Source organism: Artemia franciscana, chromosome 2 (assembly GCF_032884065.1).
Source record: "Artemia franciscana chromosome 2, ASM3288406v1, whole genome shotgun sequence".
Taxonomy (NCBI): domain Eukaryota; kingdom Metazoa; phylum Arthropoda; class Branchiopoda; order Anostraca; family Artemiidae; genus Artemia; species Artemia franciscana.
In genome coordinates, this window is record NC_088864.1 from 39,051,824 (window position 1) to 39,077,432 (window position 25,609).

General features: G+C 38.4%; 1 long non-coding RNA gene across 1 annotated transcript in view; it reads right to left on the reverse strand.

The window, feature by feature from the left end:
* LOC136041387 (uncharacterized) overlaps positions 1-25,609 on the reverse strand; it is a 43,252-nt gene that overhangs the window by 11,037 nt on the left and 6,606 nt on the right. Inside the window, exons 2-3 of the long non-coding RNA XR_010621015.1 lie at positions 6,216-6,395; positions 534-826 (exon numbers count right to left, since the gene is read on the reverse strand). This is a non-coding gene — a long non-coding RNA (uncharacterized LOC136041387). The remainder of the gene's footprint in view (positions 1-533; positions 827-6,215; positions 6,396-25,609) is intronic.

Here is a 25,609-nt window from a genome sequence, read left to right on the forward strand (position 1 = left end):
TAATAAAATTTCCGTTTTTGTTCCCATTATTTCCCCATTAGAGATTTGAAGAAGAATCGAGAAGCTAAGAAAAAAGGGAACCTTCGTCCCATCTCCCTCACTCCTTAAAACTATATGAAAGATTCGCTGCTGATATGCTGAAGAAAAAATCCTGCTTCTTACATGCCTAATGCGATCCAGGAACCTCAAGTCCACTTTAATTAGGTAGTTTATAGTCTCAACATCACTAGAAAAATTCTTAAAAAGAAACTTATATCTGGCTTAATTTAATTTCCATTCAAAAATCTCCCAAAAGTATTTTATCCTGTGAATTGGAATACATTAGTTCAGAAACAGGTCTCTGCAGTCAATATCGACTCCCTTGTGCATAAAGAGTCGCTGAAACGCTACCAGCTGTTACGCAAAATAATTCGGTAAAAAAAAAAGATAAATTACCAGCCGAGTACGTCTAATTGATTTAGATCGAAGACACCCAATAATCCCAAGTTATCGAAAAACTAAAAATAATTATTTTCCCGACTTATGTCAACTACCTCATATTCCACTTCGTCAATGTCATCGCATAGGGTTTTGGTGATTTTCTTCTCTCCTAAAAACATGCTGCCATCATCACTGATCTCCATTTTCGACTTTTTCACCAGATGCCGTTCATCTTTGAAATTCGGACTCTTTCCCAATATACGGTGACTGTTTTCCTCGACCGAAAGGGCACAAAATTGTTGGTAATTAAGCAGTACCGTTTTATTGTCATCATCCATGTTCTCCATTTTCGACTTTTTCAATAGATGCTGTTCTTCTTCATCGAAATTTGGACTCTTTTTTTCAACTGAAAGGGCACAAAATTGTTGGTAATTAAACAGTACCATTTTACTGGGTCACTAAATATAAATCAACAAACACTTACAGTTCAATGGGGGCTCCACTAAAGTGCATTTATGCAAACGTGTACTCACTAAACTCAGCTGTTTAACAACCCCCCTCCCCTCCCCGCCATTGCCCCATATAATTTATAGATTAACACGCTTGGATTCAATGTCGCAAAGAAGCTTCTTTTGATACAAAATAACAGAGAAAGATGCTAATAATTATATGATAAAATATAAAAAGAGACAAAATTACCAGCCAGCTATGTCTAATTAAGTTTCATCTTTCAATCACGTTATGAAAAAAGATCCTATCCCTGTTTAGATCTAAGATACCCAATAAATTTAACTTTTAGTATAAAAGTTATTCTTTTTGTGACTTACATTTTGTTCCTTTTCTTTTTCATTGCATAGCTTCTTTTTATGTTAGTAAGCGAACAAAAATTGACTTATCTCATGTTATAAAATGGTGTCGGAAAGAAAATCTTTTCCAAGTTAAAAAGCAATTTAATACTTGAACTAATACGCCTTGATACGGTAGTTTATCAATTGAAGAAATATGCATACAATACTTGAGCTCTTGAGAAGCATTGCACGAGCTACAGACACGATAGGGGATGGCTTTAAATATTTGAGACCAGAATTGCTTACACTGAGTGATGCAAAAATTAAAGAAAATATATTTTCTTGGTCCGGTCCGGTATAAAATATCCCGGAAACTTCCTAAAGTCATAATTTCAAACAGTGGCATATTCATTCCAAAAGATACCCGTAGTCTTTCCAAAATAAACAGTTGAAATCGAGGACTTTTTGAAATTTTTAATTAATTAAACGATAACTTAAATTTATGTTGATATATTGAAATTTATATGTGATAAGTGAATCGTTGTTAGTTAATGCGGATCGCTTTTGGGATGTTAAGTTTGTTCCCATTTTATCTGGTTTTTGATGTTACTGAACCTAGGCCTTCTCCAGAGTTCTTGGTATCTTTTATTTTATTTTAATAGCTTTTTTTATATTATTATTATTATTTTTTATGTTTATTTCGCTGGACGTGTCAGCGGGTGGTGTTATTGACCGGGCAATGACGGGAGAATATGTTTAATTACACTTGTATGAATTGCTTGTAGTGAAGTATGAATGCTGTATTTATTTAAAGAAGTTTTTTCCATCCCGTGCATTACGAATTTGTCTTATTAGCCGGGCTCTGGACCTTTTGTTATTTGTTTTATTATTATAACGAATCTGAACCTGAATTTAGCTGATTCATTTGAAGTTTAGACAGTTACGTACAATAGAGAAACTTTAAGAAGAAACTGACGAATGTTACGACAGTTTTGACAATGTATATTAGGGAAGGGGTTTATTAGCGATTGAAACGATTATTATATTTGGAAGGAGCGTAAAAGAGGCGTTGCCTAATTTCTATCTAAGTAACAAATGCGCCTCCAAATTCATCCCCAAAAAAAGAATTATCCAACATTTAGAAAGAGGGTTTTTTTCAACCTCATTCTAAAAATTCCGAGGAGGAAACCCCTAACCAACAAACGAATTTCAGAAATAAATATGACCTTAATACTTTTATCTAAGGAGCTCGTGCATTTATCCTCAGGAATTAAAATTATGCGTACATGTTGCATAAAAATCTCTTGCTCATTGTCGAATCAATTTATGGTTTGTCGTAAACACCAACAATTGACAAAGGATACCAAAAGAAAACGTACTAAACACATCTTCGAACTTGCATTTCATCCAATCAGGTTGTTCTTAAACTTCCTTCTCAAACGGACAAAACGGAGAAAAGTTATTGATGAACCCTTAAAGTGTTTTTTTTTTTCCCAAGGACAGGTAAATAAATCAGAGCGATGTCGGCACAAAAAACCTGAATCAGATAGGCTTTCTACAAATAAATTCATTTTTGAGCAAAAATTCCAATAATTAGGAGGCATCTTGTTCCATAATGGAACGCGTTGTTCACGGTCCAAATAAACCTTCCGTCGTGATTCCGAGAGCTCACGTTTCGCAGCTAACAGTCTGATTTTGAGTCGCTGACTTATCTTCCAATTATTCCGAACTTTTGTTTCTACTTAATAGAAAAACATTCTGAGCCTTGGCTATTCTACTGCTATCACCTTCAATCTGTCTACCGTCTTGTCAATAGCACTAAATAAAGACGAAGAGTCCTGGTTGAACTTCGCTGAGGTAAGGATGCTGGGACTGTTTTGAAAAACTGTTCATTTTAGTTTTATTCATTTTATCCTCTTGTAATTTGTTTTTTCCTATTTGGATTGCTGAGGACAGCCCTTGGACATAGGGCCAAAATATTCATTCTAATTTGTTTCCCACTGTCTTAAAAAAAAAATTCCCTATTGTTCTTCTTGTTTTTGGTGTTTGCAATAGCACTACCTAGGTAAGTGAAGTTATCCACTTAACCTACCTTCTCGATACCCAACATTACCTCTTCATCTTCACTTCTTCAAAGTTCAGGAAACTTGGCCTTCTTCACGTTAATTTTAAAACCTGTTGGCTACTGGCTCCTCGAGCTCCCAAAAATTCCAATAATCATTTATTTTGCTAACATCTTCATCTAAGACGCTCAAGTTATCAGGATAAACTAAGTCTAGAAGAAGTTATTTTCCGAATAGATACCATACTCTCCCATAGTCTTTGACAAGTTTCTTAGGACGATCCATAGAAATGGGGATTTTGTTTTTCATTATTTTTCGGATTTAAAACAAAGGTGAATTCGCACCAACTATTTCAAAAGTAATTTTAAATTTTATTTAATGAATATTTTTGGGACTTCCTCCATTAGGCATAAAATTAAAAAGTATTACCATAATCTGTCTGTGCAAGCCCTTAAATGTGTTTTCTTTCAATTCAAGTTATAATTACATAGAGAACTGCAATATTTATTTTTAAAAATAATCAAACCTCTGCTAACGTTTCTCTTAAATAAGAAAACTCTTAAATTGAGATTGATTCTCGGAGTTGCAAGGGCTTACACCTGTCACACCAAAATAGGTAGCCTCCCCCTAATGTCTAGTTCAAATGGAAATAGTGGAACTTCTTTTGAGAGCAAATAGCAGAGAATGATACCAGCTGTTGCTCATAATAATATGAAAAAATAAAAATGGATAAAATTACCAGTTAGGTACGTCTCATTAAGTTTCAGCTTTCTATCAAATTACGGAAAAAGATCATACCCCTGTTTAGATCTAAGACACTCAATAAGCCTCTAGTTATAATAATAATGATAAAACAAGAGTAAGAGCTCATATGGCACTTATGACGAGGTCGGAAGAGCCAAGAGCTCATATGGTATGAGCTCTAACAAAATTCTAAGAATCAATAGATTGATTTAAAAGGAAAATCAGAGGCTTAATGCCGGTCGGGATTTAAAATGAAAGCTCTGAGACATGAGGTCCTTCGAAATATCAAATTTCATCAAGATCCGATTACCCACTCATAAGTTAAAAATACCTCATTTTTTCTAATTTCTCCTCTCCCTTCAGCCCCCAGATGGTCGAATCGGGGAAAACGACTTTATCAAGTCAATTTGTGCAGGTTACTGACACGCCTAACAATTTTCATCGTCCTAGAACGTCCAAAAGCACCGAAGTCGCCAAAGCACTGGACCCCCCCCTTACTCCCCTAAAGTAATCGGATCCAGCCCTGTTATGTCAATCAGGTATCTACGACATTTGCTTATTCTACCCACCAAGTTTCATCCCGATCTCTCCACTCTAAGGGTTTTTCCTAGATTTCCGGCTTCCCCCTCCAACTCCCTTAATGTCACCAGATCTGGTCGGGATTTAAATTAAGAGCTCTGAGACACAGGGTCCTTCTAAATATCAAATTTCATTAAGATCTGATCACCCATTCATAAGTTAAATTTACCTCATTTTTCTAATTTTTTCGAATTAACACAACCCCAACTACCCCAAAGAGAGCAGATTCAGTTGGGTTATGTCCATCATGTATCTAAGACTTACACTTATTCTTCCCACCAAGTTTCATCCCGATCTCTCCTCCCTAACCGTGTTCCAAGATTTCCTGTTTCCCCCTCCGACTCCCCCAATATCACCGGATAGGGTCGGGATTTAAAATAAGAGCTCTAAGGAACGAGGTCCTTCTAAATATCAAATTTCATTAAGATCCGATCACCCATTCGTAAGTTAAAAAAACCTAATTTTTTTCAATTTTTCCTCTCCCTCCAGCATCCCCGATAGTATAATCAGGGAAACGATTGTTATCAAGTCATTTTGTGCCTATCCCTGACACGCCTACCAATTTTCATCGTCTAATTGTGTTCCCGTTCCAATTATGTAAATCACGTATCTAGAACTTGTGCGTATTCTTCCCATCAGGTTTCATACAGTTCTCTCCAATCTAAGCGATTTTCCAAGATTTTCGGTTTCCAAGATTTCCGTTTCCCCCCTCCAAACCCCGGTTCCGATTCGAATTGAAAATGGAGCATTTGAGACATAAGATCTTACTATATATCAAGTTTCATTAAGATCCGATCACCCATTCGTAAGATAAAGATACCTAAATTTTCACGTTTTCTAAGATTTTCGGTTTCCCCCTCCAACTCCCCCCAATGTCACCGGTTCTGGTCGGGATTTAAAATAAGAGCCCTGAAGCACAAGATCCTTCTAAATATCGAATTTCATTAAGATCTGATTACCAATTGGTAAGTTACAAATACCTCATTTTTCTAATTTTTCCAAATTACCCCCCCCCCCCAAAGAGAGCAGATCCGGTCCAATTATGTCAGTCACGAATCTTGAACTTGTGCTTATTCTTCCCAACAACTTTCATCCTGATCTCTCCACTAAGCGTTTTCCAAGATTTCCAGTTCCCCCAAACTCCCCCCCATGACATTGGATCCAGTTGGGATTTAAAATAAGACATCTGAGTTACGATGTCCTTCTAAATATGAAATTTCATTAAGATCCAATCACTCCGTCAGTTAAAAATACCTCATATTTTCTAATTTTTCAGAATTAACCCTCCCCCTCAGCTCCCCCAAAGAGAGCGGTCCGTTCTGGTTATTTCAATCATTAATCTAGGACTTGTGCTTATTTTTCCCACCAAGTTGCATCCCGATCCCTCCACTCTAAGCGTTTTCCAAGATTTTGGGTTTCCCCGTCCAACTCCCCCCAATGTTACCAGATCCGGTCGGGATTTAAAATACGAGCTCTGAGACACGATACCCTTCTAAATTTCAAATTTCATTAAGATCCAATAACTCATTCATAAGTTAAAAATACCTTATTTTTTCTAATTTTTCTGAAATAACCGAAATAACAAGTGCCATAAAAACTGTTCCCGATTTGTGTCAACTACCTTATATTTTCCATCGCCATAGACTATTTGTATTGCATTGGGTGTCAGCGAGTCTCTTCTCCTCTCCTAATAACATGCTCCCATCATCACTGTTCTCCATTTTGACTTTTTCAACAGACGCTGTTCTTCTTCTTTGAAATTTGAATTATTTTCTAGGTACAGAGAGACTCTTTTCCATTACTGAAAAAGCACAAAAATGCTGTAAACAGTTATGTTTTACTGGTTCACAAAATATACATAAATGGACGTTTACAGCTCAGTGGGGGCTCCAGTAAAGTACAGTTATAGTAAAGTGCACTCAATAAATTAAGTCATCCCCCAACCCCATACCCCCCCTCGCCCCCGGCATTGCTCCACACATTTAATATTTCATCACACTTGAATTCAATGTCTAATTAAATGAACAAAACAGGATTTTTTTTCAACTGAAGTTAAGGAGCAACAATAAAACTCAAAACGAACAGAAATTATTCCGTATATGAAGGGGTTACCCCCCTCCCCTAGCTCAGTGCCTTTTCTCTTCAAGCTAAAATTTTTATAACTTTTAAAAAAGCTGAATATTCTAATAAAACTGGCCTTGTGTTTTAGGATTCATTCTTAAAAAATTGGGACAAACATTCAAAATGAAGAAGGTATTGAGGAGGAAGGTAACCCCTTCTAAACGGAATAATATATGTTCGTCTCGAATTTTAATGTGGCTTTACTTTCAGTTGAAAAAAATATTTTTTTTTAAGTTACTTTCTGATCTTTGAAAATAATGCCGTTAAATCTGGCTCAAATTTCATGAAAAATCCCCCGTAAAATATTTTACTTAAGATAGACCCACCCTTAGCAAACTTTTAGCTGACAGGCTAAGTTATAACAATTTTTCCGATCACTCCAAAATCCTCCCTTCAGCGAAAATAATTTGCCGGAAATCATCAGCATAATCTAAGTCCAAAAAAGTTTTTCTTCCCCATTTGATTCTATGTTCTCCCACTGCCTTTACTGTTCTCCTCAAGACTAAGTTTATCCAAATGATCCATATTAAATGGGGTAGGATAGGATTTCACTAACTCTTGATTTAATACAAAACCTTCTGTTAACCTCCTTTCCTATCTTGACCGCAACAAGGTTATTCTCGCACTAGCACTAATACTCTTAATATATTTGTCTGGTATACCATACAAGGATAAGACCTTCCCTAAGCTCTTCTATCTACAGAATTGAACGCTTGCTCATAATCCATCAAACTGAGGAGCAAACCTGTTTATTGACTCAGACACTCCTCAGTAATTAACCTAAAGGAGGCCCTAGAAGGTCAATCATTTTGATCAAGTTTCCGTCAATAGACTGACGTGTGCTTTACTTAATCTTCATTCGACCCTTCAATCAACCCTTCAATCTTGATTGAATTCAATCAATGATTGAATCATTCAAACTTTCTATCAATCACAGTCAACACTTGACTCAAACGTCAAACAGGTTCCTAGACTCATGCTAGAGTCAATCGATTGATGAAAGCTTTTGATCAAAATGATTGGCCGTCTAGGGCCTCCATAAGAGTGAACATTCGGTCGACACATCCTCTACCTTTCCTAAACCCGCACTGTTCTCCTCTTAAAACTTTGTCAACAGCATCTCTCAGTCAAAAAGATATCATATTACTAAGTAATTTGGTACCTACAGAGACTAGGTTAATGTCCTTTTAATTACCATATTGACTCTTTATCACTTTCGGTACTTATCTGTTAGAGCAACAACACTCAAGAATTACACTGTCTAATACCCGAGAACAAACCGGTTTCATTTGTCTGCTTTAAGAGACAATTAGCTTACGCTCAGTGGAAAACAAGTAATGGGTTGCGTAACACATTGGACTGATATAATTTGGGATATATATTTGTACATTAGAGGGGAAAGTAAAGTATTTGGACAGCAGGAAGTTAGAAAACAATGCTTACTTCATATTTGGCAGAATCATTGTAGCTAACACACTTTGCATGCATCCTCGTATACTTTACCTCCCCCCCCCCTGATGCACAAATATATACCCCGAATTATATATATTCTCAATGCATTTTCCCACCCGTAACTTGTTTTTCCAGTTTTTGTTTCGCCACGGTAGATTCAATTTATAGGTAAAGGAATTCACATCAGAGACGCATTGCGATAATACCTGGAAACTATCACACATTAGTGGAGGGGTTTGGGGTTAAAGCATTGCGGGTCTACATAAAAAATGTTTTAGCAGCAATTATTCTGGATATTATGAAGTAGATATTGTTTCATTTGGAAAGACCTAACTTCACTTCTTGGGTGTCGTGGCTATTAGACCTTTAATTTTTACCTTTGTACCTTTTTACCTAATTGTACCTTTAAAATTGGGATAAAGCATTGCGGCTCTACATACAAAATGTTTTTGCAGCAATTATTCTGCATATTTTTAAGTAAATTCTGTTTCATTTGGATTAACCTAACTTCACTTCTTGGCTGTCTTAGCTAGAAGTACTTTCTAATTTCCATAATATTTTTCCTTATAACCTCCCGGCCAATTTAAGGACGACTAGCTTCTTGTTTGGCCCTGGATGGTAGGCCCAAAAGGACGATCTTTGGTAATGTGTCAACTTTCAATTCTTTGGGAGAACACCTAATAAATTTTCCGCCGTCTTTTGGAGTGCTCAAATCTCTCTTTCAATTACATATACCACCACATATATAAATAAATACTTATCATAATGGAAATAAATCGTGCGAAAAACTAAAAACGACATTATTTCAAACTTTCCAACTTTTTTGGAAATTCTTGTCTTATAAGTAAAAAAATAATCATCGCTCTTGTCTATATGGCACATGCGATCAAGGTGCATTAACTCCAAAATTTTAATTATTTATCCTGGAGAAAAATTATATCTTTAAATCTGCTTTTCGAACCCATATAGTTTTCCACTCTGGTCTTTACAGTCCCATTCATAAATAAAACAGCATTATTTTGTATAACCCAGTATTGATCCTAAAATTGCAGGAATTACTCCAATTTGTTTACTGTTTTTGTTATATTGGATCTTCCTACTTAACTTTAATAGCTTTATTGTAAAATTAAACATAAAAAAAAACAAGTTTTTTAACTGCAAGTAAGGAGCGAAATTAAAACTTAAAACGAACAGAAATTATTCCGTTTATGAAAGGGGTTGTCACCTCCTCAACGCCTCGCTCTTTACGCTAAAGTTTGACTCATAACTCTACATTTTAGAAAAAATAAAAAACTTTTTTCATTCTATATATTTCATTTCATCATTTTATATTTGAAATTTTTCTATATATTTCAAATTTTTCATTTTATATATTTGTTTATTTAATGTCACATGTTAACTAAAACCTTAACAAAACAATATCCCCCTCCAAATCCTGTGGCATGATATGCAGGAGGAACAATAAAAAAACACAAAAAAGATTGGATTCATTTAAAATTTCATAAAGACGTAAAAGTGGTAAAACAGGAGAATATGGATTATTATTGAGAAGATAGACAATATAATGACATATATGAGGGGAGAGGGGGGGATTTAGGGGACAAATCTCCCTCCCTTTAATGACGTCCCGAGAGAGATACGAATTTAATAGCTGTACAGTCTGTTTATAAGTGACCTATCTGAAACCAAAATTCAGTTGCGTAAGTTTGCCAAAATCCAGAAGAATCCACTTAAGCTAATTTTCCCTAATTAAGTGAAAATGACAGTGAAAAATGAAAAATGAGCCATATAGTACCATAACGGCAAAAATATACTAAAGAAAACTATGTCATGTTTCTCTGGATGCTTTATCTAGACGGGTTTATCTTAATTTCGACATAATTTTTTAAGAAACTAAATGGTACTTCTCTGTTATGGCGCATATCTATATAGAAGCTAAGTAAAGTCCGTTTCTCTGACTAATCCTAATAAAATAGCTCAAAATATGATGCAAATGTAATACTTTAGAAACAAATTTGAGCTATGTATTTGCAAATTCGTTGGGATGGGGGGTAAAGTATAGCGGGTGAGCATCCAAAATATGTTAGGTATAATTATTTTACATATTACACAGTGAGAGTTGTTTTCTAACTTCACACTGTCAAAAAATTATACCCCAACCACCTCTTGTGCAAATATATAGCCCAAATTATATTTCCCATCTATTCTGTTACTTGTCAAAAAACTAATGAAGAAACCGGTATTGAAAAAAAAGTTTTTTTCAACTGAAAGTAAGGAGCAGCATTAAAACTCAAAACGAACCGAAATTATTCCACATACGAGGGAGTTGCCCCCCCCCCTGTTCAGTACCATTTCTTTTCACGTTAAAATTTTATCTCTTTTAGAAAAGCTGAATATTCTAATAAAACTGCCCTTGTCTTTCAAGAATCAATCTTGAAACAAGAGCTAAGAGCTCATATGGCACTTGTCACGAGGTCAGAAGAGCCAAGAGCTCATATGGTATGAGCTCTAGCAAAATTCTAAGAATTAATAGATTGCTTTAAAAGGAAAATCAGAAGCTTAATGCCGATCGGGATTTAAAATAAGAGCTCTGAACCACTAGGTCCTTCAAAATATCAAAATTCCTTAAGATTGGATCACCCACTCGTAAGCTAAAAATACCTTATTTTTTTCTAATTTTTCCACTTCCTTCAGCCCCCAGATGGTCGAATTTAGAATAACGATTATCAAGTCAATCTATACAGCTCCCTGACACACCTACCAATTTTCATCGTCCTAGCACGTCCAGAAGCACCAAACTCGCCAAAGCACTGAACCGCACCACCTAACTCTCTCAAAGAGAACGAATCCAGTCCGGTTACGTCAATCATGTATCTACGACATTTATAACTGTTTTCCAAGATTTCCAATTTCCCTCTCCAACTCCCCCCAATGTCATTAAGTCTGGTCAGGATTTGAAATAAGAGCTCTGAGACATAAATTCCTTCTAAATATCAAATTTCATTAAAATCCGGTCACCCGTTCCCAAGTTAAAAATACCTCAATTTTTCTAATTTTTCCAAATTAACAACCCCCAGCTCTCCCAAAAAAAATGGATCCGTACCAATTATGTCAATATCGTATCTACAACTTGCTTATTCTTCCCATTAAGTTTTATTCCGATCACCCCACTCTAAGCGTTTTCTGAGATTTCCGGTTTCCAAGATTTCTGTTTCCCCCCTCCAACCCTCTATGTCCCCGGATCTGATTCGAATTGAACATGGAGCATCTGAGACATAATATTCTTCTGTATATCAAGTTTCATTAAGATCTGATCACCCATTCGTAAGATACCTCGATTTTCACGTTTTCTAAGAATTCCGGCTTCCCCTTCCGACTCCCTTCAATGGTGCTGGATTTGGTCGGGATTAAAATGAGAGTTTTAAAGCACAAGATCCTTCTAGATATCAAATTTCATTAAGATCTAATCAACCGTTCGTAAGATACAAATACCTCATTTCTTCTAATTCTTCCAATTTACTCCCACCCCCAGCTCCACCAAAGAGAGCGGGTCCGGTCCGGTTATGTCAGTCACCTATCTTGGACTTGTGCTTATTCTTTCCACCAAATTTCATCCTGATCTCTCCGCTTTAAGCGTTTTCGAAGATCCCCCCCCCCTTAATGACACTGGATCCGGTCGGGATTTAAAATAAGAGATCCAAGTTTCGAGGTACTTCTAAAAATTAAATTTCATTAAGATACGTTCACTCTTTCGTAAGTTAAAAATACCTAATTTTTTCTAATTTTTTATAATTACCCCTCCTTCCCCCCCCCCAACTTCCCCAAACAGAGCAGATCCGTTCCGATTATGTCAATCCCAAATCTAGGACTTGTGCTTATTTTTCCCACCAAGTTTCATCCCGATGGATAATTTGTTATCCACCGGATAACAAACGACTATTTCTAATTTAATCTGGTCCGGTCCCTGATACGCCTGCCAAATTTCATCGTCCTAGCTTACCTGGAAGTGCCTAAAGTAGCAAAACCGGGACAGACCGACAGACAGAATTTGCGATTGCTATATGTCACTTGGTTAATACCAAATGCCATAAAAATTCGGACAAACGTTCAAATTTTAGCATAAAGATAAAGGCATTGAGGAGGAAGGAACCCCTTTTAAACGGAATTATATACATTCATCTCGAATGTTAATGTTGCTTTACTTTCAGTTGAAAAAAATATTTAAATTAATTTCTCATTGTTTTTAAAATAATGCCGGTAAATCTGGCTTAAAACTCCACGGGAAAAAACGTAAAGTTTGCTTTTGTTTGGTCCTAGATGGTATATTTTTCTACGTTTTTTTTTTCGAAATGACAACATCCTTAGGGTGCATTTCATGTTTGCCAAAATTACAGAAAAAAACTTTTTTTTTTCCAACTTAGCCCTCCTGAAACCAACAACATAGCTTAAGTTGTTACATGTAATTACATGTGAAAATGTAATTCAACCGTTTTATCTGAAGCGATAAAAGTTGACTCAAAAGAAATGATTTTTAATCATTGTCAAATTCTTATGATTTTTTATAACTATCTTTCTGTCTCATTCATTTGAAATTATGGAAATTTTAATGCCCAGGTCCCAAATACACCAGGTCCCTATTCTCATTGGAAGGAACAGAAGCTAATCCAAATAGGGATTGGTAAAACAGTGGTTGAGTTAAAAAAGGCAGTGTTACCAGGGATTAAGTTGCATGGGGGTTGAGTCAAAATATGTTTGAATTGTTCATTAAAAAGGACAGATTTAAATGAGGGCTGAATTGCACAGAAGTTGGAGAGTTCGTTTTTAGGGGGTTGAATTCAAAGTGAGTTGTTCCACGAAGGATAAGGTGGCTCAATTATATGGAGGTTACACTCTAATTATTTTCTTATTTTTCCCTTAATTTTTCACGCAAGTAATTCAAAAGTAAATTAGATGAGCGTATAATATTATATCAATATTATGTAGGAGGCAAGATAATATTTCGGCAGAATCAATTTTCAAAATTCACACTCGTGTTTACCCTTCTATAAAACAGTGTACCGCCATAGGGTGTACTCAAAGCTTTATTCTAAATATAAATAAAACAAACTACTTTTTACAGCACTCAATTCCCTTCCACACCATTTCCCCTTGAGACAATGGAATCTAACTAGCTAAGAAAGATGGAAGGGGATATACATGTATTTCTCTCCTTTACAGTCTGTTTAATATTTTAGCTTTTTAAGAAAAATGAAAAATTACTTAAATACAAAATGTAGAGTTCAGACTTGTTGCAATTAAAGACAGGAATGTGTATCTATGATATAATCAAATCTTAGCTGCGTCCAGGCGGGGGGGGGGGGGGGTTCTGGTTTTGACACCCCTGAAAACATAAAATAATTTTGTAAAATTTGTAATTAAATCCATGTAAACCAATGATCAAAGTATTAAATCCATACAAACAAATAATTCGAAAAGCCGTGGTTGACTGTGCTCAAGTTTTTAGTTACTTAGAATTAATGCAGTGGTATCCTTGAAGATACAGTTTCAAATAGAAATATTAAGCCCTTTAGAAAATCCAAAAATAGAAGTTACTCGAATAGTTTGTTATATAAAACTAAAAGAATGGCCCGTCAAACTAAAAATATCAACTAGTACACTAATCGTAACCGGAATCCAAATGTATAAAAACAATAACAACGTTTCATCAAAGAACTGGCTTTCTATATTCATTCAAATTATGTAAAGCCAAATAATTCAAGGTTGTACATCAAAAGTTATAAGGTTGCTGAGATCTACCTAGTTTTTCGAAAAAAAAAACAACAAATAAAAAGAAAGGAGGCTATACTGATTTCAAACACATCATTAGACTAAAAGGCATATTTTTGTATCCAAAGTCATAGCTATTGGGCTTTTCGACTGTAATGAACAAAACGACTATCTAAAAATTTTAATCGGGATATTTGGGTAAATGGGTGCGGGGCAGGGGGCCTACTTGCCCTTCGATTCTTTTGGCCACTTAAAAACGAAACTTGAACTTTTAATTTCCGTTCAAATAAGCCATCTCATGATGTTCCAAGACCAATTGGTCGATACGATTACTTGTGGGAAAAACAAAAATAAAATAAGAACAAAAGGAGACAAATAAACAAGCATCCATGACCTTTCTTCTGGCAAAAAAAATACAAAATTCCGCATTTTTGCAGATATGAGCTTGAAACCTGAATAATATGGTTCTCTGATACGCTGAATCTTATGATGTGATTTTTATTGAGATTTTATTCCCTTTTTTCAAAAATCTGGCAAATCATAGCAGGCTCATAGCCTTTGATAGGTAAAATAAAACTTAAATGATATTTATATTTTTTCCTTCCTCTCTTTTCTTTAATCATATACCTCCTGAAATTTCTGCGTCGCCTTGAAACAAATTGTTGTCACAATTTCTTCGATTTAAAATAGGATATCCATATAAACAATGCGTACTTGTATCTCATAGCCACTACACCCAAGCTCTGAAGTTGGGTTATTGCTAATGAAACAATTCTTACTTCATTATACGCAAAAGAATTGTAGGTAACACATTTTGCATGCAGATCCACTACAGTTTAACCCCCCCCCTCCCATATTTTCTCTCAAAAGAAATTCCACTATTTCCATTTGAACTAGGCAATAGGGGGAGGCTACTAGTTTTGGTGTGACAGATACACGCACTTGCAACTCAGAGAATCAATCACAATTTAGAAGTTTTCTTATTTAAAAGAAACGTTAGCAGAGGGTGGATTATCTGTAAAAATAGATATTGCACGTAATTACAGCTTGAATTGAAAGTAAAAGCGTTTAAGGGCTTACACAGACAGATTGTAGACGAGGGGGAAATAGCGATAGAATCAGGAATGATCTTTAACCTTTTATCCTTGAATTAAACTAATTTTTTCATTTTTATGCCTAATAGAGGAAAGCCCAAAATATCCATTAGAATAAAATATAAAATTGCCAGTGAAATAGTTGGTACGAATTTGCCCTTTGTTTTCAGTCAGAAAAATAATGCAGATACTAAAAGAATTTTGTTTTATTGAAAGAAATTTAAAGGAGAAAACTAGGACTGCCTTTTTGCGTTCACAGGATGTGTCTGCGCAATCATAGGTAATCCATTAGTTGAAGCATAGTACTGTAACTTATAGGTCTTGTTTTTAAACATTCAAAAATTTTAATTTCAAAACAGAAACTTTTTAATAAATGCAAATATCATCTAGATAAGGTCTTTCACTTTTTGAATAACTATCAAAAGCCTAGCTGAGCCTAAATCGTATTTTGGGGTCAAAACAGAAAATAGTAAAGTTTAAAAAGGTTAAAACCATAATAATGGTTTAAACATACACTTTTTTTTATTTTAGCAAAAAAAAAGTAACAGTTAAATAAAAAAATTAAAAAACATGTCTACACATGTACAGGACATAGCATGTCATGAAAATTAAAACAGATTAGACTGGCAAATTCAAAAAGGACCAAATAAAGCTCAAATAGGAGGTTATTTATGGCAAAAAAAAAACTTCGAATATTAATAACCCCAAAAATAGGTATTAATAACTTCTTAAAATTAATTAGAATCAGAATTTTCTAAAATCATAGCTATTAAAAAAAAAGAATGAAAAAGGGCAAATTAGAATCGCAGTAGATTTGAAGGGGTCTAAACCTGAAAATCTCCTTTAAATATTCCTCAAAAGCATCCCCCTTTAAAGATCTCTGGATGGTGGCCTCCCCCTGGGGGAGTTGGGCTTTATCTTTCGAATCAAATGGATCACAAGTTATTTAGCACAAGATTCATCATTCTATTTCCCTGCCTGTCCCCACTGGAGTATCCTAGGGTACTCTCCGAGGTCTTCTTCCTTTTTCAGTTATAATCAACAGTATCGATAAGGAATTTCCCGATGTATAGAAATTGTTTGATGATTTCACGGCAGATAAAACCTAAAGAAATTTTATGATGCCTTGGAATAAGACACGATAGTAAACCCTTCAAAATTCACGATAATGCCAATATATTTCCTTTAATTCCCTCTCTTTTCCTTAATCATATACCTCCTAAAATTTCTGAGTCTTCAATGAGATTACTCGTTGTCACGGTTTATTCTAATTTAAAATGGGATATCCATATAAACAATAGTATCCTAAAGCACCTATCCCTTTGCTTAAGCTCCTGAACAAAATGTATGTCCCTATCACTATTAGAAATAGATACTTCCCCGACTTGACCATCTGGGAGGGGGGGGGGGGTAGTGGAAGGACGGTTAATTTGGGAAAATTTGAAAAAAATGAGGTATTTTTAACTTATGAACGGGTTATCGGATCTTAATGAAATTTCATATTTAGAAGGATCTTGTGTCTAAGAACTCTTACTTTAAATCCCTATCGTATCTAGTGACAGTGGGGGGAGTTGGAGGGGAAAATACCTCTTGGCTCTTGTTATCCTGGAGAAATTGCTTTTCGAAAAATCGTATTTTTCAGGGTTGGTCTCTTTTGTCTCACTCATAAATGAAGCAACAATTTTTTTCTAACCAAGTTGTAATCCTAAAACTGCGGGAATTTTTTTTTGAATTTATTTTTTACAGTTTTTGTTATATGGGATTTTTTCCAACTTAGGTTAATAGCTTTATCGTCAGTTGATTCAATTTACAGGTAAACAGGTTCAAACAAGAGACGCATTGCAAGAATACCTGGAAAATATCGCACATTAGTGGAGGGGGTTGGGGATAAAGCATTGCGGCCTGCATACAAAATTGTTTCAGCAGCAATTATTCTGCATATTATGAAGTAAATATTGTTTCAATTGGTTTTGACCTAATTTCACTTCTTGGGTGTCGTAGCCCTAAGACTTAAAATTTTCACAATATTTTTCTTTATAGCCTCCCGACCAATTTAACGACTAGCTACTTGGGACGACTAGCTACTTGGTCGGCCCTGGATGGTAGGCCCAAAAGGACGATCTTTGGTAACCTGTCATCTTTCAATTCCTAGGAAAATTACCTAATAAATTTTCCGCCGTCTTTTGCAGTGTTCAAATCTCGGTTTTGATTACTCATACCAACACATCAAGGAGGCACACTCGTGCCTCTATAAAGAGGCGAACCACGACAATGTTAAGCGATCTTCGGTTCCAGTGGTCGCAGAGGGATGGGGAGGGATGCATTTCGTAGCCCAAGCTCCAACTAAGAAACCTGCCAAATTTCATCCCCCTCCGACTTTTCCTTCATGGGGAAAATCTGGCCGAAAGTTTCGACCCACCAACCCCAGCCCCCCTTTAACGTTGTCCGATCGGGCTGAAACTCACAAGTTAAGGTCCCCTAGGGCCCAGGAGCTTATCCGCAAAATTTCAGCTCGATCTGATAACTCCTTCCCTGTTTTCCAGAAACCACGCATAACCACTTAATTTTCATATTCTTTTTTTTCTGCCACGCCTACAGGTCACAGCCGACATCGGATCTGGGTGTACGAAGACTCAATCGATGCGGAATTCTCCGAGTAAGTTTCCTTGAAAGTTTCGTAGGAAAATCTTAACCCCCCGAAAGTTTCGACCCCCAACCCCACCCCACCCCCTTTAACGTTGTCCGATCGGGCTGAAATTCACAAGTTAAGGTCCCCTACGGCCCAGGAGCTTATCCGCGAAATTTCAGCTCGATCCGATAACTCCTTCCCTGTTTTCCGGAAACCAAGCATTAGCCACTTAATTAACCCATTTCTCCATAAGAGCCCATGTTAATTTGAAATTTTTAAAAGTTATTTAAAAGTTATATTTACACACATGCAGGTGGTTAGCTCAGTCGGTAGAGCGTGGGACTTTTAATCCTCGGGTCAAGGGTTCAAGTCCCTTATCGGGCGGTTTTTTTTTCACATAATATGAAAAAAACTTCGTTTTCTTAAAGAGTTAAAGAGGCTGCGTCCCAAAGTCGAACCTTAAAACGTACAGGAATGTACGAAGGGTGTACGAAGACTCATTCGACGCGGAATTCTCCGAGTAATTTTCCTGGAAAGTTTCTTTGCGAAATCTTAACCCCCCCGATTTTCTAGCTTAGAAAAACCCATTTCCCCATAAGAGCCCATGTTAATTTTTGAAATTCTTAAAAGTTACGAATATCAACATTCAAGTACATCAAAATAATCAGCTCGGCACGGCGAGAATGACTGCAAGCATCATAAAAATCCAGCTCCATTCCAGAAATTAAATTATGTAATTAGAAATTCTCCTTGATTGGAAATGTTTTCCAAACTGAACGCAGACGCCATCTAGCATATCAGAAATGAACTTCCTAAACGCCATCTGTCCTTTTTTTAGAGAAAATTCACAATTTATCTGGATAGAATTGTATCAGCTGAACTTGGGCAAAGTTAGGAAAGAGAGATCTTCTACAGCAGAAGATTAGATTTCCGAAGCTAAGTACCAGACTAGGCTATCTATCATAATTAATCTTTCTCTTGCCTCACCTATCTGGATAGAATTGTATCAGCTGAACTTGGGCCAAGTTAGGAAAGAGAGATCTTCTACAGCAGAAGATTAGATTTCCGAAGCTAAGTACCAGACTAGGCTATCTATCATAATTAATCTTTCTCTTGCCTCACCTATCTGGATAGAATTGTATCAGCTGAACGTGGGCCAAGTTAGGAAAGAGAGATCTTCTACAGCAGAAGATTAGATTTCCGAACCTAAGTACCAGACTAGGCTATCTATCATAATTAATCTTTCTCTAGCTTCACCTATTTGGATAGAATTGTATCAGCTGAACTTGGGCCAAGTTAGGAAAGAGAGATCTTCTACAGAAGAAGATTAGATTTCCGAAGCTAAGTACCAGACTAGGCTATCTATATTAATTAATCTTTCTCTTGCCTCACCAGGTCTTTTCTACAATGCCAAGCAAAGCTTGGCAACTAAAGCAGAAAAAGAAAAATAAGTATGATGAGAAAAAACAAGAAATTAGCGAGATAAAAAGGAAATACTACCAGGAAAATAAGGACCGAATCAAGGAGGATGTAAAGAGCCGCTTTCAAACAAATGAGATGGCAAAGGAGCGTAACCAAACAAAAGCTTTGAAAAGAAATTTCAAACTATATGCAGCATCACAAGATTATCGCTCAAGGAAAAAACAGGCAAGCCTCACTCAGTACAACAACCACAAGGACAAATTTTCACAACTGTTTGGTGACTACTACAAGAGAAACAGGGACATTTTGACTGCAAAAATATGGGTGAGAACAGAGATAAAAAATGGTACACCATCACCCCTGTCGCGAACCAAACATGGAAAAAAAGCTAATAAAGCGCCACCCGCAGCAGAAGCTACCAGCATCTCATTTTCTGCATGCTACTGTCCACGCACAGAACGCCAAGAGTCAGTAGCATTCAAAAAAGCTGTAGAACACAGAATGGCGAATGATGCAATTTTGTCCCAGAGATCGCGCGTGAAACAAAAGCGACACAGACAGTATTATTTGGGAAAAGCGCGTAAAGTACAGAAAATGCAGAATGATTTAAAGGAGATGCAACAAGTTCTGAATATGCACTATTGCAACACGGAAGACTCGAAGGAAGCCATAAAATTGGAATTTGCACGTGCAAACAATGTCATAGAAATGGCAACAAATTCGCTCGCAAAGCGACATGCGCTTAATGCAGCAAAATGCGAAAAATTTCTCGACAACTTGCCAGAAGACGAACCAACAACCCTCGAAGACTTTACAACAGCTATGGGTAATTTGAGACAACACAGTGAGTAAACGGAGCCATATTTTTATGAAACGGCCTACACTAACTACGGAACAAATATCTGTCGCGTTTGTAATTCTTTTTTAGACAATGTCTACACGGTTATACCCATCAACGAAGAAGGAAGCGCGAGATTTTTCCAGCAATCAGAGACTGAGACACCGGTACGACCCAAGCAAAAATGTTAATGTTTACCACCAAGTTGCGCCCCAGGTCGTGCCACTCCGCAACAAACCAAGCCCAGCAGAATTAACGACGCATGGAAACAATTTCCCTCTCCCAGTTCTAGCTTAGAATCCCAGTCCTCACAGGTTTCACAGACCCACAGTTTGCCCGACTGGAATCTGCCGCCCTCTTTTCTCTTTCAGGAAAGTCAGTGTTCTCAGACACAAGATGACGACTTAAGTAGCAAGGATGAAAACGAAAAGTACATTCCTCCACGTAAAGAGAAGAAAAAATACCAAGAAAGATGATAATGATGATGATGAAGATGTAATACCAGTAACAGTAAGATGGGAGTGTCATGAAGACCTATGTAAGTTCAATTTAGACGATATTTATGCTTGTCAACACTTTTTTTCCAGGATGGAGCAGACCAAAACCGACCAACTCCAAACTAATGCATTAATCCCCTTTTATTTAGAGTCTTTAGATGCATGCAAGAACCCGCTGCGTCGTACAGATAAACTAGGTCACTCACCATTTTGTGCAATCGACACCGGATGTTACAGCTTTTTGAGACCGATGAGAGCACTCAAACCACATTTTCCAGTGCTGAACCGATTTGTCTGCGCAATATACAAGGCCATAGTCAGATGTAAGATCATCGTCAAGCTGAACATGCTCAAAGCCAAAGGCACACTTAAACAACTGCAAAAAGCAGTCAAAAAGGCCATCACAAGCCTCCAAGAGAGGGGTAAAGCTGACGAATCCATCTTCGATCCGCAGCACCGAATTCTCATTGACGAAGAATCCTTAAAACAGGCGCATGGAAAGAATTTGGAAAAAGTGGCAGCCATCCGTGACGAGTATCCCAGTGTAGCCTGCGACTGTTGCGAAATGCTAAAAATGGGCAAGGACCTGAAAACGCTTCGATCATATACAAACCGAAAAGGCTTTGACGACATGTTGACGTCGGTGCTCGAAAAATTTCAGCAAGACTTACCTGAGGAAGAGCGAGAATTGGAAAACGATGCAGGCTGGGTGAACGATATCAAGGACAACTTCAAAGTATGCACATACTGCGCAGGGAAAATGACCAACAGCAAAGAGAATGCACGATGCGTGTTCAATAACCTACAGGCAAAGCCCACACCCGACTGCATCAAAGTGCTCAACCGCTTTGAACTTGCGATGATCAAATTTGTAATGACCTGTGTAACCATTGTACGCTTGGGCCAAGTCACAACCTTCAAAAGACCCAGGACTGAGCTGACGGATGCACTAAAAGGAAGAATCGTATACTTGCCAATTGACGTTCAAGCAAATGCAGAAGTTCTGCCCGAAAATCTTCTCAATGTAGACAGCTTTGTGATTCTCGTTGGAGGTCAGCCCACGTACAGTAAAATAGTCTGGACCAGCATGATAGATCTGAGGAAAGTCCACGAGGCACTACTCTGGCTCAGAGAAAACAACAGACTCTATGCCAACATTAAAGCGTACACAGTACAAGAGCTGGAGGAAATTCTTGAAACGCGACTCGCAGAGAAAGAAAAAGGCATCGAAAATCCTCAACCTATCTCTGACGAAGCAATCCTCAAACGCCTGACAGACAACGCAAAGTCCGAGCTCCTTGAACATTTTTCGGTGCAAGCCATTGATTCAACAGTGCCAAAAGATTTTATCGAGGACTTTAAAAACAACAAACAGAGTGACGTTGACGAATTTCAGTTTAAAAAAATACAGGGAGACGCGGAAAACATTTTCGACCTGGACCTCGATCTGAAAGCATTTTCGCACCTGTTCCCAGACGGTAGTAACGGACTACAAGAGACTGCCCGCAAATTTAAAATGCGAAACGCAGACTATATCAAATGTCGCCTCCTGAGTCGCCATCCTCAGTTCAGACTCGACAAAAACTATCTGTTCCACAATTTCCAATTCCAAGAGGTGGCACACATGTGCAACAGCGTGAATCATATGCTTCGCACCGTAAAGCCCAAGCAAAACATTGGCGATTTCATGCAGAGACTGCAGAAACGAGACGGAGAAATGGAGGGCAGCCTCTTCTCAGTTCAGTCAAAGCTAAGAGGCTCGCGTCAGTACTTTCAAGCCCTATCGACAAAGGTCAAATCAATGATCCAACAGGACGGTCCACCAGTCCTCTTTGTAACGCTCTCCTGCGCCGAATCGTACTCTATTGAATTCATAGACTATCTGCGCACGATAAATAAGCATGTACCCGGCGCCGCCAACATGACACCTGCCGAGCTCACAGCCATGGACCCAGTTAGCGTCTCGAATCATTTTCACAAAAAATGGCACGCAATATTCAACGAACTCATCGACGCCAAAGAGAAACCGATTTTCGGCAAACTCGCGAACCATTTTTGGCGCATAGAATACCAGACTCGCGGAGCACCTCACGTACACTGCCTCCTATGGATCGAAGGAGCACCAATTATTGGCAAAGATCCTCGTGAAATGGTACTCGAGTACATAAACAGTATTGCCACGTGCGAGATACCAGACAAACTAAAGAGTCTGACGCTGCACAAGCTCGTAAATGATCATCAGAAACACCGCTGCAACACTTACTGTCGCAGAAAATACAAGAGGCAGAAACTGGGTTACCTACTGTCGATTCGGTTTCCCACGCCCAAAACATGATCTGATTGTTCTCCACGACATACTCGACTGCCTTGCGACAGGACGCGACAAAAAGAAACCGCGAAGACGAATCTATGATTTGAGACGTGACGAACACGAACGCTACATAAACGACTATCATCCTGCCCTGCTCTTGGCCAATCTCTCCAACGTTGATGTCCAGTACATTGGTCACTTGGGCTCAAAACTGCCCTATTATGTCACAGACTACATGACAAAAGCAGAGTCTGCAGAGGTCGATGCAATGTGGGAAGAAGTAAACAACGCGTTCACAAGCCTCGGCCAGAAAGCAATGTCCTTTCTCCTGAAAACAGTCAAGAATCGCCAAGTTGGCGCCGTTAAAGCAGCAGACAGACTCCTCGGAACAAAGCTGTACAGCATATCGCGCCAGTTTCGCTTCGTAGACCTATCACGCCAAAGTGAACTAAAGAGAACTCTCAAAAAATACCAGGAACTCGAAGAGCTTGCAAAAAATAATCCCTACAGCGAAGACCTCTATGTGGCGCATTGGGTTGCAGACGTCTATCCAAACAGACCCTACGACATCGAAGACATGAGCCTGTTCGAACTGTTAGCCTGGTACGAACGCGAGAGAAAAGGCACAGACGAAAAACTACTGCTCAGAGACGGAACCTTTTATTTGCGCAGACGAAAGGGAAAACCCTACGTAATCCAGCACAGGCGCGTGAATCCAGTGGAATCAGACGAAAAACGCGAGGAATACTATGGCATGCTTCTGAAGCTTTTTAAACCGTGGCGTAAAGAGGAGGACATCTGTTTCGATGGGAAATCCAAACATGAAACTTATTGCATCGAGAGCGATAACTATCCCACCATGGTCGAGTATCACGAGCGCTCTGTAGCAAAAGTACGAGAAGAAGAAGAGTTTGAACGCAAAGTACGAGAACGTGCAAAAGAACTCGAAGAGAAAGAGAAAGAAGCAGCACTCGAAGAGAACATGGACGACCCACAGAATGCAATTCAAGGCGCCGCCATAGATAGAGCAGCAGACGCAATGGAAGACCTTGTGAATGCAAATCGACGACTGCTCGACGCCAACACAAAAGAACAAGTGGCAAAAGAATATTTGTCTCTGAACGTTGACCAGAAACGTGTTGTTGACAAAGTGACGAACGCAGTCAAATCACCCAACAAGACAGCACCACTCCGTATGATAGTCTCGGGATTCGGAGGTACAGGCAAGTCAGTTGTGATAAAAGTGATTCGAAACATCCTCTGTCATCATTTCAGCAAAGACAAATGTCCCGTCATCGTTATGGCACCCACAGGACTTGCAGCATACAGCATCAAAGGAGAAACAATACACAGATGCTTCAGTTTGCCCGTCGATCAAGCAGGAACATCCAAATACTCTGAACTCTACACTGAGCAACTGCTGAACTCAGGGCAATCCTACAGAAAACACATCTCTTCATCATTGACGAAATAAGCATGGTCTCCGCGCTCGCATTCATGTACGTCCATCTGCGACTCACAAAAGTCATGAGCATCAACGCTGTCATGGGAAACGCAAATATGCTAGTCTTTGGCGACTTTCTACAACTCAGACCAGTCTCCGCAAACCCACCGTTCAAGCAACTCACACGGCTGGAAATCAAAAATCGGATCGGCTCAATGGGAACATTTGATCTCTGGAGTCACTTTGAATATGACGAGCTCACTATTAACATGCGTCAGAAAACGGACACAGACTATGCCGACCTTCTCGCAAATATTCGCGTAGGAATTTGCACAGACAACAATCACGAACAGCTACAGCGGCGAAAAATCGAATCTAATCGCAGAGCAACAAACGAGGAGATTGCCGACAAGTATATCGAACTAGTGGCGCTTGGGAAAACACCAGTCATTCTCATGCCAAGAAACGTAGCCTGCAGATCGGTAAACGAAACGCTACTTGCAAAAACCTCAGACAACATTTCCACCTTCACTGCCATCGATAGACTCTCCACCGTCCTCCGTGACAAGCGTATTGAACCTGAGGCTGCAGAAAACGTAAAGAGCTTTGAAAACGACAGCAAACGAACCGCCGGGTCAATTTCTCACCTCAAACTGGCACTCGGCGCTCGCGTCATGCTACAGCAAAACGTTAACGTAGAAGAAGGTCTCGTCAATGGTTCCATGGGCTATGTTAAAGGATTCAAGATGACAGCGGCAAATATAGCAGTCGGCATACAAGTACAGTTCGACGGAAAAGATAAAATCGTGGAAATCGAGCGTGAAACAGTGAAATTCGAGGCTCTCAAAGAGGTGTACTACACACGTAGACAGTTTCCTCTGACGCTGGCCTACGCCATCACCATCCATAAATCCCAAGGACTGAGTCTACAGACTGCACTAGTTGACGCAGGTGATCGCTGTTTCGGACCAGGTATGATCTATGTCGCTCTCTCGCGTGTCACCATGAGCGAAGGCCTACACCTCATCGATCTTGACAGAAGGAAAATTTGTGCAGACACAGAAGCTCTAGTCGAGTACAATAGACTGCGACAAGAGTATCGTCCAGATCTGCCCCAGTTCGCAATACCAGAACCCTTCAAAGTTCCCACAGTTCCAGTGGCGAAACAGCAACCAGTTAAACGAAAACCGAGTAGCAGTACCAGCATAGACGTACCGCCAAAGAAATCCAAACCTGTTGCAGCCAAAGATAAGCCCAAGACTAACTCAACTCCCGCACGGAAAGTGAAACCCACTACAAGTGAGGCGAAGAAAAAAGCGCCCACCAAGAGATTGAACGCGGAAGCAGTTGAAACCTCGTTTCCCACAAAGAAAACGCAGCACGACACAGCTGTCAAACAAAACTATCGCAGTGGCATTGGCCCGGGTAGAAAAGGCCTGAA